Raw genomic sequence first — 14,826 nt, 5'->3', positions numbered from 1 at the left:
CTAGTTCATTTTCCCCTAAATAAATACAGTCAGGTTTATTGAGCGTGTCTTTGAAGTCATGTGTAAAAAATATGTCAGCTATAACATGTATTAAGTATATTTTATAATTTCATAAATGTAAGATTTTATTCAAAGCATATTTTAAATTATGGGAAATCATTTCTTTATAGAATGAATAGCATAAGGTCATGATAAGATAAAGGGATGGCTCCTAGGATATGCTATAGGTTTTCATAGAACAGTATGACCCCTCATTTTAAAATAAGGGACCTAAGATGTAAATAAGCTACATGATTTATGAAAGATCAGAGACTAAATAAAGTAAAATCTACACCTTCTGAGTCCCAAACCTATGCTTTTAAAAACATAGTGTTCCCTGGCCTGTTGCTCAGTGGTTAGAGCATCAGCCCGAGGGCCAAAGGGTTGTAGCTTGATTCCTGGTCAGGGGCACCTAGCTCAGTTGCCTGTTCCCCAGCCCCATTCTGGGGTGCGTGAGGGGACGGGGCAACCAATCAATGTGTCTCTCTCAGGTTGATGTTTTTCTCTCTCTTTCCCTCTCCTCACTCCTTTCCACTCTCTCTGGAAATCAATGGAAAAAATATCCTCGGGTGAGGATTAAACTATATATATATATATATATATATATATAGTATTAACATGGCAAATTGTTGTTTATATGTGATGTCAACACATACGCTAAGAATTCCCAGACTCGTCCTCATGGCCCTTGATGCCTGACTATTCGTCCTGAACATTATGCCCAGGCTGCCCCACAGTACCTCTCAGCAACCTTTTCTAAGCCTCCTGACTGATCTCCTCCCCACTCACTCAAACCCATTCTTCCTTCCCAAAAGTCTGGCTTCTGAACCCTGAATGTATTTGTCTCCATCCCCCTCCACACGGTCTTCTCCTTGACACACCCATTGCATCTTGGTTTCCTCTTTCTCCTGGGTTTCTTTGCTTTACACCTGTCATTCCAGCATCATTGGTGTTCTTGGTTTAGGACCCCCAGGTTCAGCCTAAGAAGCTACTATGGGTTCCACGTAAACCGCCGAGCCTGTGGAATAAGAATGCTAAGGGTAGCAACAGGTGACTGCCTAACGGTGCCATGCTACCGCCATCACTCAGGAACTCCTTTGGGTAATTTATCTTTTCCACATGAAAGGGGCTTCCTTCAGGGCAGTGTCCTTGTGCTCTCGGTTATTAGGACAGGGCCTGGCGCAGAGTCAGTATTCAATAAGATGCTAACTGGTGTGAATCTTCAGGTGCTTTGACCTCTACCTTGCACTTACTGCTTGTAGAGAAGTGAAGTAGCTTTGCTCGAGTTCACAAAGCACAGCTTGGGCTAGAGCAGTGGTTCTCAACCTTCCCAATGCCGCGACCCTTTAATACAGTTCCTCATGTTGTGGTGAGCCCCAACTATAAAATTATTTTCGTTGCTACTTCATAACTAATTTTCCTACTGTTATGAATCGTAATGTAAATATCTGATATGCAGGATATATTTTCATTGTTACAAATTGAACATAATTAAAGCATAGTGATTAATCACAAAAACAATATATAATTATATTTGTGTTTTCCGATGGTCTTAGGCGACCCCTGTGAAAGGGTCATCCGACCCCCAAAGGGGTCGAGACCCACAGGTTGAGAACCGCTGAGCTAGAGGCTGAGTCTGCAGGTCGTTTATGGAGCAGCTTCTATATCTTTCTAGAGGCCCTTCTAGGTTGAGAGATGAAACACTCGGTGGAGAGTAAGGCCAGGTCTCTTTCCAAAGGAGCTTGCATAAGCAATAGGGAGATAAATATGTGCAAAATGAAGTGCCATATAGTGGTATATTAAACCTGATACAGGCAATAACAGAATGAAAGGTGTGCAATTATAAAAAGTGGGGGGGGGGGGGCAGAGCCTGGCCAGCATGACTAGTGGTTGAATGTTAACCCATGAACCAGGAGGTCATGGTTCAGTTCCCAGTTGGGCATATGCAGGTTGCAGACTCCATCCCTGGTGTGGAGCATGCAGGAGGCAGCCAATCAATGATTCTCTCTCATCATTGATGTTTCCATCTCTCCCTCCCTCTCCGTCTCTCTGAAATCAATATGTGTTCGTGTGTGTGTGTTCGTGTGTGTGTGTGTGTGTGTGTGTGTGTGTGTGTGTAAAGGGGGGGCAGGGAAGCAATGGTGTGTGCTATTGTATGTTTTTTCCTAACTTGCTCAATTAGCTGCACCTGTAGCCCATGTCAACCAGTTAATCATTTTTCATCTTTTTGTAACTGAGTCCAAAGTATAAGGATTCAGTTTAAGAGCTTCATAGGACTTTAAGGAAATGCGAGAATAGCTTGTTTTCAGCTGACCTCATGGATGAAAATCAAAATTTACATGAATGAAAGTTAAAAGTGGTGAGTAAGGAACTTTACCAAAAGTACTTACCATGTTTTCAAAGGATTGATTTATAAAGTATTTTTAAATAAAATGAGTAGTGGATTAATTTCAGATCTGCAAAAATTATATGCACATAGGACCCACTGCCTTCTGGAAGAAAAGCAGTGACTTTTTACACACACTTCAGTTTGCACTACAAAAATGACCTACATGAAGCGTGTTTTACAAAATTACGGGTAATGAGCATACTATTATTGATCCTAAAGTTAAAAAGGACAGCAAGAGATCAACTAGCTAGACCTTGTATGGGAAGGTTTGAAAGGTTTAGCAACATACTTAAGATGACAAACTGCTAATTAGTTGGAGATCATTGTCGGGAAAGGGACATGGACCCTGAGTCTCCTCCTTTTATTGTGGGAGTTTAGAACGTGGATAATTCAATGGCCAAAGCCTCAGTTGGCAGGCCATTTTAGTGGGAGATATCATGGCAATGACGGCAAAAGGCTGAGGAAGATGCATCCCTAAAGGCTTGGGCTTGGTTTTGCATTGTTTTGTTTTGTGGCTGAATGAGTATAAGCAATCCTATTTCTTCCCCTTCAAGGACATACCGTTCAGGTGGTGCCTGCTTTAGATTCACATCCTTTCTTCCCCTTTGTTCAAATTGTTCAAATTCAACTCAGTGTCTCTTCATGCTTAAGCAGCTTACTTATCCAAATAGCTCTGTGCTCGACTGAAAAAATGCGAATGCACATTACTCATGGAGAACTAGTATTTTACTGTTTTAAGAATCAAACTGATCTCTTAAAAATAGGATTGTACTTTTTACTAAAAAGTAAACATTTTAGGAGTTAAAATGAAGAAGTTAGACTATCACCTCAGATGTTATAATGCTTCCGTGGACATTTTATTATGCTAATATATGAACTTTCCCCAAATAAAAAAATAAATCCGTATGTAGCACATTCTGTGAAACTAGAATATACAATTGCAAAAAAAACACCTCTATCAGTTATTTAAAATATTGATACAGTTTCCAGAACCCCCTACAGGGGCTGTTCAGTGAATACTAAAAATGACGCCCTTGTGTGGCTTCTGCAGAGCGTCTGCATGCTATGTGGAGCATTTCCTCTCCAGCTACTTTTACTGAAAAACAGGAATTCATCTCTGTCTCTGAATGGAAACTCTCTCTTCTGCCCCCCGGGTAGGGAGGGAAGGGATTTTAGACGAAATGGCTGAGCAGGCAGCAGCTGCTCCGTCCACTGACGCCATCGCCCAGTGTCACATGTCAGGGTCTTGAACAAATAATGCACCATTGTCCACACTTACAAAACTGGGGGTCTGGCCTTGTGAAGCGGCAGAGCGTTAGAGCCTAAGGAATCGTGCTCGCACACACCAGCGCCCGAGTCCGTGCCTCGCTGCTGACCTTCAGGAAGGGCAAGGGTAAAAGTTGGTCAAATGAGCCCCTCCTGAGGGCCCACCCTTGAGTCTGTGCCGTTACCTTGTTCATTACTTGGCATAATAACAACAATTCCTTAATATCCTGGGCAGTAACTAAAAAATATTTTTGTGTCATTGTTTCCCCTCCCCCCACTAATATTTGTTGAGTAATTTAACCATCAGAATCTTTAAGTGAGTCAAACAAACTCCTTTGTTCATTCTCCTTTTCTGTATAGCTCAATGCTTCACATCCAGGTCACCGCCAAATGGGGTAGCTGGACAATTGTGACTTTGGTCCCTTTAAGAGTGGAACATTAGCTGTTGATAATTTAGCAAACGGACCTTATCAATTTGACCTAAGAGTATCTGTAACTATATGACAGGAACTCCTGCTGACTGGCTATATGGTTTTAGAAGCATGTGCTACAATTATTTCTTTTGTTTTCAGAAGCTCATGCAAAATTTGATATTCACAGCTGCTAGGCATCAATTTGGTTGAGAAACCATCTCACCACAAAAAAACAAAAGTGACTGATTCCAGATTATTGCCAGAGCATGCATCTGTAGTGCTGGAGAGGATTCAAGTTTAAGTGCTACAAAAGTAGCCGTGACCCAGGTGGACTATAAGGTTTCACTGAGCCACGCCAGACTCCTGTCTGCCGATTCTGCTTGATAGCATCTCGGAATTCCTAGTCGTGGAGTAAGAATGGCAGCTACACTTTTCCCCCTCCTCATAATGACTGTATTGAAGCAGAAAACTGATGGAGAAATTATGAGACTGAAACGAATATATGTTTGCTTGCTGATACACTCAATCAAAACTCCTACTTACAATATAAATAAAAGTGAGACTGTGCATTTCAACATGAGACCCATGTATGAGCATGGTTTCATAAACTGATCTGGACTAAGTTAAGAAGCCGTGTGGATAGGGAGCCTGGGTTCAACGAAGAACATCACGTAGAAAGGAATTTCTTGTTGTTATTTTCATTGCATCTTTTAAAATATAATCCTTTGAGCACTGGTTCAAATTTTAAAAGGAACTAGTATATGAGAAAATCATCCTAGCCCCTTACAAACGTGAAAAGTCATAATGGCAAACAATAAAAAGGGGGTTGGAGTATTTACAGCACTCTTTGTATTACAATAAGAATTCTTATCAACTATGTCAAGAATTAGGTCAGTTTAGGCTGACTCATCTCTGTCCAACTATATGTGTGTCATGTTTGTGATACAAAAGACTGATTGCTGTAAAGTAGATGAAGCATACTTAAAATAAGCAATATAATTTAAAACATCACATCTTTTAAAACTTTAAAATAAACATGACTTGAAAGAAAAGCATTAACAAAAAGATATTTGCACACACATTGTTTTGCTTTTGCTCCGTCTGTGTTCTGAGCCCTTAGGAGGTGAGACCTGCTTCCCCATTTTCTGTCCCTCTGTTGTTCTCCAGACATTTCCATGCAAGTCATGACCATTTCCACATGTGTGCATGTTACTTGCATGTGCTTTCTGTGTGTCTACTCCCCCCATTCTAGAAATACATGATGATAGTTCTCTTTTCATATCAGCTTATACCTATACACTTTCACCTCTGCCATGCAAGTTTTCTGTTTTAGTAAAATGAGCTTTTTCTAATTCTCTGTATAGCCTCTCTTCAGCTATCTACCTGCTAGATATACAGTATATATGGTAAGAATATTCAGAATAAGAGCTATTCAGAAACCTCACTGAATCTAAATTCCCAAACTCGATTTGCTAGGAGTCCCTTGCTTTAAAGGCAGAGTGATATTAAGAAAAATAAAGGTAAAAAAGAGTACACGGCTGGATTTGGAAGAATGGGAACCAGGACACTAAGTTGCTGTATGTTGTGAACAAGTCTGTTTTCTTACATGAATCTTACATGACTTGTGTAACATGAAAAAGAGAAAAAAGTAGTCTCTAAAGCCTTTTCCAAATCCAAGATGTTAGATATTATTAATTTAACAAACATCTATATGTACATAACATTATTATGAATTAAAGATAAACAAATATGTGCCTGCCTTCACCAGGCTTAACATATTGTTAGGTGGTTAAATAATAGATATAGGTATGGGTATCGGTATAGATATATAGATTTATCTTGTTTTGCCTTTTCTCTGTTAGCTTTTTACTGAGTATCCATTACCTCTTTTTTCTTTATTAACAATAGAAGTGGTTGTGTTTGGGGTTGCATTATTGTATCCTGTTAAAATTCCTTAATCCCCAAAGTCTCCTTGCTCCTAAATATGGCTGTATGACATAAATTTGACCAATAAGATCTAAGTTCAAGTTTACCAGGTGGATTCTTTTGGGAAAAAATTACGTTTGTATGTTAAAGAGTGACTGGTCCATCTAGGAAATATCACCATTTGGAATCCACTTTCAGTTGGGGATATAGAATCGATGGATGGCGACAAAGCAGCCATCTTGCACCCATGAGCGGGGAGTTAGGTGAAGTCTGAATATCAACAACATATGGTGACTGTCTGGAGAGGCGATCTGCCATGGGGCCCTGCACGTTCTTGCTGGGTATTCCAAGAATGTATAATTGTGACACTCTTTACCTGAGCCATCTCTCAAGGTTGTGACTGCTGTGAGCAACCTTGAAAGATGCGATAGCATCTCTCCCTGGACAGGGAGCAGGCTTGTTCTTACTTGCTGCGAAAGCAGTAACTCCTCCAAGCTCAGTGTTTCTCTGCTACAATGCAATCCGCTGCATGTTCGAGCATCCGTGGGATTTGGAGGGCAAGGGTGAATTGGCACAAATATGAAGCTCTGGCTACTGCTTTGCTGTGAGTGATACAGCCCTTTGTCTCTGATTCGGGGACTTCATAGTTTCTATGGGCATATACGAATCAGTAATAAGCTAATTGTCTACCTTAAAGGTAGGGTGAACTCTCAGAGCCTACACAGCTCTGGACAATGACTGAAGTACTAAAATATGTGTGTACATACATGATTCTATACATGTAATTTTATATAAACATGCACACATACATATACATCCCATATCTACATTTATGGGGAAGCTCTTATAACAATATGTTAGTGCTATACAATCTTGGGCCATTTATTTAAATTCTCTATCTCTTAGTTTCCTCAACTATACATTTAAATTTTCACTGGTAGATAACTCATAGAACTATTACAAAATTAAATGGCACAACAAATGTAACATTCTTAGAACAATCCTTGGCATTTAATAACTTTAGCCAGTCTACTGTGACTTTGATTTCTATTAGTATCTTTTATAATCCATCATTTTGCAAAGATATTTCATTGGAGGTAGGTTCATGATCTTTCTATTAAACCATAGGCTTGGGGGAAAATAAATGCCATCTGAGTTTTTAAAGGAAAATTTCACATTTTGCTTTAAGAGTACTTAAAGGCCATTTTTTAATTTTAAGTAAGCTGACAGTACAAAAGATAATATTCGCATAGTTTTCCTCCTATTTTTCACATTGATCACTTTTGAGGTTATTCTGACAGTATTTAAAGACTTTTATAGTTATGAAATAGATCTAAAAGACAACAGTGTCCTCTAGTGATATGAAAACTGAAATAACAGAATGGGAATTTCTAAACTATTCAAAGGAGAATAAATTTCAATGACTTGCTGAAATGTTTGCTCCAGTAGATGAGAGATTGGTATGGTCTTTCATGGGAAGCCCCCACATTCAGAAAAGGACCCTGTACAGGTTAGTAAATTAATGTACATACTTTTGAACCCAAACAGGAACTGCCATCTTCGCTACTACAGTGTGTAAGGCACTCCAGATGCATAGATAAAAAAATCATTTATAGTTTCATACATGTGTACATTCACAATAATTCTGATTTTCAAACACATTTGATTGCTAATGATTTGAAACTTTCTTGTAAATACTAGTACTGAGTTAGGATTTGAAAACTCACCTAAATTTCAGTCTATTAATACTTGTCCTGGAAAGAAACCTTTGCCTATTGCCTATCCAACCACTGCTTCAACAACTCTTGGCTTTGGGACAACCTGGCTTGGGACCATCAAGACCAGTATCTTCACTCTCTTTTCTCCTATTGTTGCTGTTCCAGATAAGCTCCTATTTCACAAGCCTCCTCTTCATAGTTAGGGTGACCACGTATCCAGCTTTGCCTGGGACGGTCCCAGGTAACACTTCTTATCTAGACGTAATTATTATTGGGGCCTTTTTGAGGGTTTTGGTAATAAATGATATGATTTTGCTACTCATAACGCTCTATAAATCCAATTTCTGGTCTCATTTCCCACACCTCCCTCTCCTGGTACCTTCTCAATTAACAAAGATTAATTATTTGAAAAGTTGCTTCAAATCTTTCCGACAGTTCCTACCCCCTTCTTGACCAGCAGCATAGGTTTCCAGTCCCCTCTAGCAGTGGCCATTTCAGACCGTAGGTTCTTCCTCTGGTATGATGCTGAAGGCAGTCTGCTTGGTTCCCTTATTGTTTCCAGACCCTTCTCCTTTATTCTTCGCTGAGAGCTCTCAGCTGAGAATTCCATAATACAGAATTAATACCATACAACTATCCTCGTTGTTGCAGTTATTTACCAACTCCTGTTCCATGTTTCTCTTTCCTGAAAGATTTAATTTTTTTCTTGTCCTATCTCCAGTCATAATTCAGGTAAGTAATCCCTCTGATGCTAGATCTTCTGCCCTCTCTCCACTAATGATTTCCTCTTTCCCACCTCAGCCACATATTCTCTTAGTCAAACCTAGACCTAGTCAATTATAGTAGCTACCACCTCTCTGTAGCTATGATTTCAAGCATCCTCCACTTCAACCCCCACCTTCAACTCATTTCCCACAGTATCGTGACTCCAATAATTTGTTAACCCCTGTGGGGGTTTGACACTGTCATCTTTCACTGTTTCTCATTCCTTTCCCGTTCTCATTTATTGCCGGGAGCCGGTCCACCCTTGCTGTTTCAAGGGACCTGGCATATATGGCATACTGTTCTTAATATGTTTGCTCACCTTCTTGGCGCTGTGTTTTAACCAAGGTCACCTCTCCGAGAAAGGTTGAATCCCCAGGTAGGGATTTTCCCCTGAAGTTAAGGAGGGAATAAAACCCCTCAACTAAGTGCCAGGCGGGTAATTAATCACTTTAACTACAAACAATCATGCTTAAGCTACATAATCTTTACTCCCTGGAATGGAGATAAGAAACGCCCTAACCTTTGGAATAGGGATTGATAGGATTGGAATCAACTGGTATAAATACAGATGTAACAAGACAGAACTTAGAAGTAAGAACCAAGAGAGACAGAACCTAGGCACAGAACCTACACAGAACGTTCTCTTGGACACAACCCACTCAGGAACTTTCTAATATTTTGCTGGCTGTGTGTATTCTCTTCTTTACTGAATAAATTGTCTCCTTAGCCTGTTAATGTTGAAATGTTATGTTACTAGTGGCATAGAGGAAAATAAGGAAGGGTGGGGGATAGAATGTGGTACGGATGCAGTTTGAAATTTTAAATAGTATACCATGGAAGGTCTCACCAAAAAGGTCTATGACTTAGGCTCTTACTTGTGGGAAACTGTTTATTGCCTTCACTATCTGATAAGCATAGACAGAGAACCCCCCGAAGGCTGGGTGCCTTTGAAGCCCTCCCAAAGGTCAGAGCTAGGCGCCACCTCTGTCTGTCCAGACAGTGGTAGCTGAAACTACTCCCCCATTTATTATTATGTAAATCCTTGCTGATGGGCTAGTCTGCCTGTTGCAGGGGGTCACCTGCCTAGGGCTATGCTATGGGTGCATCCCAGATCAATAAAAGCTTGGTGAGGCCTGAGCAGAGAAGAAGTCCTTCAGGACTTGCCGCCTGGTCCCCCGGTATTGCAAAATTATCTTGTGTCTTTTTCTCTCATTTGTTGTGCGGCTCCTCTTTCAGATACTGAACCCTACTCCACGCGAGTCGTGGAAGGAAACACTCAACACTTACTATCTTCTATGTACACTTATCCCTTTTCAATCTCATTCTCTCTATATTTGCAAATGACCCCCTACTCTATTTCTTTTGTGTGAAGCTACCCCTGAACTCCAGACCCATGTGTCCAACTTCTCACTCACATTTTCACTTGGATAGGCTTGCTGCATATAACAGGTTAGCTGCTGATTCTTCCTCCCTTCAAGAGCTACTCCTCTGTTAGCCTTTCCATTTCATCCAAAGTCAATTCACTTCTTCACGTTGCTCAGTCAAAATTTTAACATTATCTTTGACTTCTCTCTTTGTATTTCTCTCATTCAATAAATATTTGCACTGCAAGCCTACTAACTGCCATCTATGCATTTTCCCATGCTCTGAAGCTACAATAGTGAACACATTAGACAAAAATATCCTGTTTTCATGGAGCATGTATACTAGTGGGGAAGGCAGACAATAAACAAAATTAAAATGTAAACTATAAACTACTTTGTACTGTTACTAATGGTATGGAGAAAAATGAACAAGGGTGCGGATAAAGAGCGGTATGGGTGTGTTTTTAAGGCTTCACCAAGTAGTAGCAACTGAGAAAAGACTTGAAAGATGTGAAGGATTGAGTCATATGGATATTTTGGGGAAGAAAATTCCAGTCAGAAGAAATAATAAGTGCAAACATTGTCAGTCAAGAGTGGGTCATATGTTTTCCTGAAACAGCAAGGAAGCCAGTATGCCTAGAGCATTGGGTGCATGAGGAAGTAAGAGTAATACATTAGCTTAGAGCCAGATCAAGCAGAGACTTGCAGGTTATTGCAAAGACTTTAGTTTTTACAGAGTGAGAAAGGGTTCTGAGCAGAAGTAAAATATAACGTGACTTCTCTTAAACTGAATTACTCTGTAGTCTCTTTGAGAGGAGACTATATAATGGCAATCAGAAAGATGAGTTTGAAAGCTACTACAACAATCTAAACTTTCTTTAATTCTAATAACTCTTTGGAAGAAATATTATTTTTCAAGATTCTTAGTAAAGAATATTCAATAAACATTTAATGAAGAGCAAGTCACGAGCCCTTACCAACTATAACAGTCTTAGTTACCTCATAGAGCCAAGCCCATGTCCGTGAGTGCATACCAGCCCAGCGTGGCTGAACGGGACAAGTAGAGGGCATGGCCTCCCAAGCAAGAGAGACTGGAGCTCTGACTTTGTGATACTGATTAAAATTGTTTTCTAGTAGGGCCTTATAATATAGAGTCCACCTCAGTCCATTACATACAATTGAAATTTCAAAACAATTTTAAAATATCTAGAAGTTCAAATGTCCCATATATGTTTAAAAAAATCATAACAGAGGCAGTGCGTTTAGCAAGTCACCAATTTTTAAAATTCATCAATCACAACAGAATTGGAATATTATATTAAACTAGAGGCCCAGTGCACAGATTTGTGCACTGGTGGGGTTCCTCGGCCTGGCCTGTGGGGATAGGGCCAAAACTGGCTCTCCAGCATCCCCTGAGGGGTCCCAGATTGCAAGAGGGAGGTTCTCGGGTGGTGCACCCTGGAATCAGGCTCTCTCCTCTCTGGTTCTGGGTGCATCGCCTGAGAACTGCAGCTGCCAAGTCAGGTGACACAGCTTGGCAGCTCCTGCATTGAGCATCTGCCCCCTGCTGGTCAGTTTGTGTCATAGCTACTGGTCAGAGCATCTGCTCCCTGGTGGTCATTGCACATCACAGCTACCGGTCAGACAGTTGGATGGTCGGTCGGTTGGATGGTCAGTCGGTCAGACGGTAGCTTAGGCTTTTATTTATATAGATAACTATTTACTATTTATTTTCATTAGTTTATTATGCCATATGCTATTATATATACAATCATATATATGATTAAATATTTGAGAATTTTAATACATTCATTATATATCATGATCTTTATGATTTTTAGATAAAGAGGTTTAATTATTTATAGGACACAATTCCCTTGATCTAAATATCATTTCTACATTTAGTTAAAGGTAATGATCTTCATGGTCAGGAAAAATAGATGCATTCTCCTGTACATTTTAATTGCTTTCTTTACCATGTTAATTGTGTTAATACATTCTTACACCTAAATGTTAATCATACATCGTTGAATTGCTTGCCTTACCAGAGAATTTGAGGTAACACTTCATACTCTTGGCTGCAAACTGTCTATAAATAGCCATGTGGCTGCAAGCCAAGCATGTGAGATCAAGGTTCATGATATACTTAATGAGTCCGCTTAACTTTTTAATTTTTCTAATAGATTGTCATGTTTAAAAATTATATTACATGGCCACTTTCTGTGAAAACATACTTCTATACTTTTTCCCATGCTTATAAAAATTACAAATGTAGATACACAGGTGATTTTTTTTTTTTACAGAAATAAAATTGTTATTCGTGTTAATCTGAAAAATTGTTCTTTCCCATACACAATTTATTGTAGTCATTTTTCCAGGTCAACACGTACAAATCTAACTTGATATTTTAAATAGAAGTATAACATTTTCTGTGGACATTCAAATTATTCCTTTTAAAAAATTAATTTAATTATAAGTCCACAATAACTTTATTTGCAATTTCAAAATTAAAAATTTTCTCCAGTTTATTTGTTGGGAAATCTGACCTGAAGCAATATTAGGCTATTTGTAATCTTTCTTTAGCTTACTTAATTTCAGTATTCATATATTTTGCTGCAAAAAGTATGAATATGTTCGATTGAGGTGCTTCTCCAAGCTCCTCAGTGTTATTTATATTGATATGTTTCATATTATTGTTATAAAAGTTTCAAACATTAAAATTCCGAAACATATCTGGTGCAAGTGTTTCATTAAATAAAGAATGTTGCCACAGTCACCCTTTTACCGATACAATTAAAAAACTGGGATTTCCATTTTTATAATGTAGATTTCTAGAAGTGAAATTGGATCATAAAATATGCACTTCCTCATTTTTAAATTGCTTTCAGAAATGTTTTAATTCAGTCCAGCCAGTGTGACTCAGTGCTTGAGCATCGACCCATGAACCAGGAGGTCAAGGTTCCATTCTAGGTCAGGGCTCATGCCCTGGTTGTGGGCTCCATCCCCAGTAGGGGGCATGCAGGAGGCAGCCAATCAATGATTCTCTCTCATCATTGATGTTTCTATCTTTCACTCCTCCTTTCTTCCTCTCTCTGAAATCAATGAAAGCATATTTTTAAAAGAAATGTTTTCATTGATACTTCTACCAAGTACATGTTAACATGTCTCTGTTTCTCATGATTCCCCCAGCGAAGTTTATTGACAAACTTCGTATGTAACTACGTAGACTGCCTTCATGTTTATACTGATATTCCCCAAGGTGAACCTGCCACAGTAGGATTACCGTGCACAGCATTTCGTCAGTAAACCTGGCACCCAGCAGGCTATTGGAAAGAGGCAGCTCAAGATGTGCAAAGAATGAGAGGTCACTTGTTTCGGTAGTTACATTACAAAGAGCTTTCTTCTAATCATTCGCAACATCTATTTGCTACCTCATTTCATTTATCTATGCCCTGGATCACCACCCTTCTTACGCTGTTTGTTAACTGTAAAATGGAATAACAACCCATGTTAATATGTTGTTCCCCTCCTCCTTCCTACTTCTCACCCAGTTGCATTTGGAGATGGGTCTCCCTGGTTCACTTGAGCTCTTGGCCATCTCTGTTTGTCTCCCCAGTATTCTCCCTACAAGAGCATTTCCACTCACTGTGGTATGAAGCTAAAAATCCCACATTTATTTATCTAGACTCTTCTCCCTGTCTCACACACATTGTTACAGAATGTGTCCCATACACGCTCCTGGAATATTCCATGTACCTCACCTTCCCCTCACCATCTGCCTTCTCAAAATGCCCATTCTACATCCTATGTACTCCAGGAGCTAGCAATGCTTGGCATGTAAGGGACTCAAGAAATGTTTGATAAGTTCTGGAATGGTAAACAACAGTGCTTTAAACTTCTATAAAACATTTCACAGTCATCATCCAATGTTAAAACACAATCACAACAATTCTTTGATAAAGGCAGAATGGTTTCAAAGAAGTTAAGCAGCTTGAAAAGAGGAATGAGACTCAAATATGTCAGAATCAGGAATAAAATCAAGTTTTCTGCTTTTACATCTATATCTGTGTTGATTTCATTGTGTGCATTTTAACTGATGACCCCTTTATTTCACTCACTTTTATACAGTACACATTGTCTTGGATTGGTTTTGTCTTTTCGTTTGCTCATATGGCAAGGTATATAAATGTCAAATCACTGTAGGATATACCTGAAACTAATATAATGTATACTAATGGTTCTTAAATTTTAAAAAATAAAAATAAAAATTTTAAAAGTACACATTGATTTTTTTTGTCATACTGTAGCTTAACCACATTGTAAAAATATAAAGTCATGCTGGAATACTAAATAGGCTGTGAAACACTTAAAAGTATTACTTAAAATGTATAAGCAGATAAATGTATGAATGTGAGCGTGCATTCTGAAATCCACTTTTCTTGATTTACAGCCATCTTCACTGGACATCAAAGGCAGTGGCAGAGCCCTCTGCCAGAAGGTGATGCCTTCAATGTTAGTCTGCTTCTGTATATCTAATGACACACTTTATCGTATGCAGCATGAGATTGCAAAGGAATACTGCTTTATTTTCACACCTAGGACATATGAATTATAAGCAGTTCTTTGAATTCTTCCAAAGACGTTAAAATCAATCCAAGGATACAACCTCTTCTTATTTCACAATATTCCTCAAAGTGTGGGACCAACAGACATCACTGTGCCTGTTTCTACATGTGGGAACACATCCATTAGCCTGTGGTTCCTTCTTGCTTCTTCCCTGTGTTGCAGGACAGAATTTTCCCACGCTGGCTTTCTGCAGATGAGTCAGTAAATCTTTCAGCTCATCAGTAACGCTCTCGCCACACCAGCCCCTTCCCAGAGTGCTGCATGTCTGTGGTGCGTACATGTCGGGATTTGATCAAGAATCTGAATATGGCTCAATGCCC

Source organism: Myotis daubentonii, chromosome 5 (genome assembly GCF_963259705.1).
Source record: "Myotis daubentonii chromosome 5, mMyoDau2.1, whole genome shotgun sequence".
Taxonomy (NCBI): domain Eukaryota; kingdom Metazoa; phylum Chordata; class Mammalia; order Chiroptera; family Vespertilionidae; genus Myotis; species Myotis daubentonii.
This window is presented reverse-complemented; position numbering follows the sequence as displayed.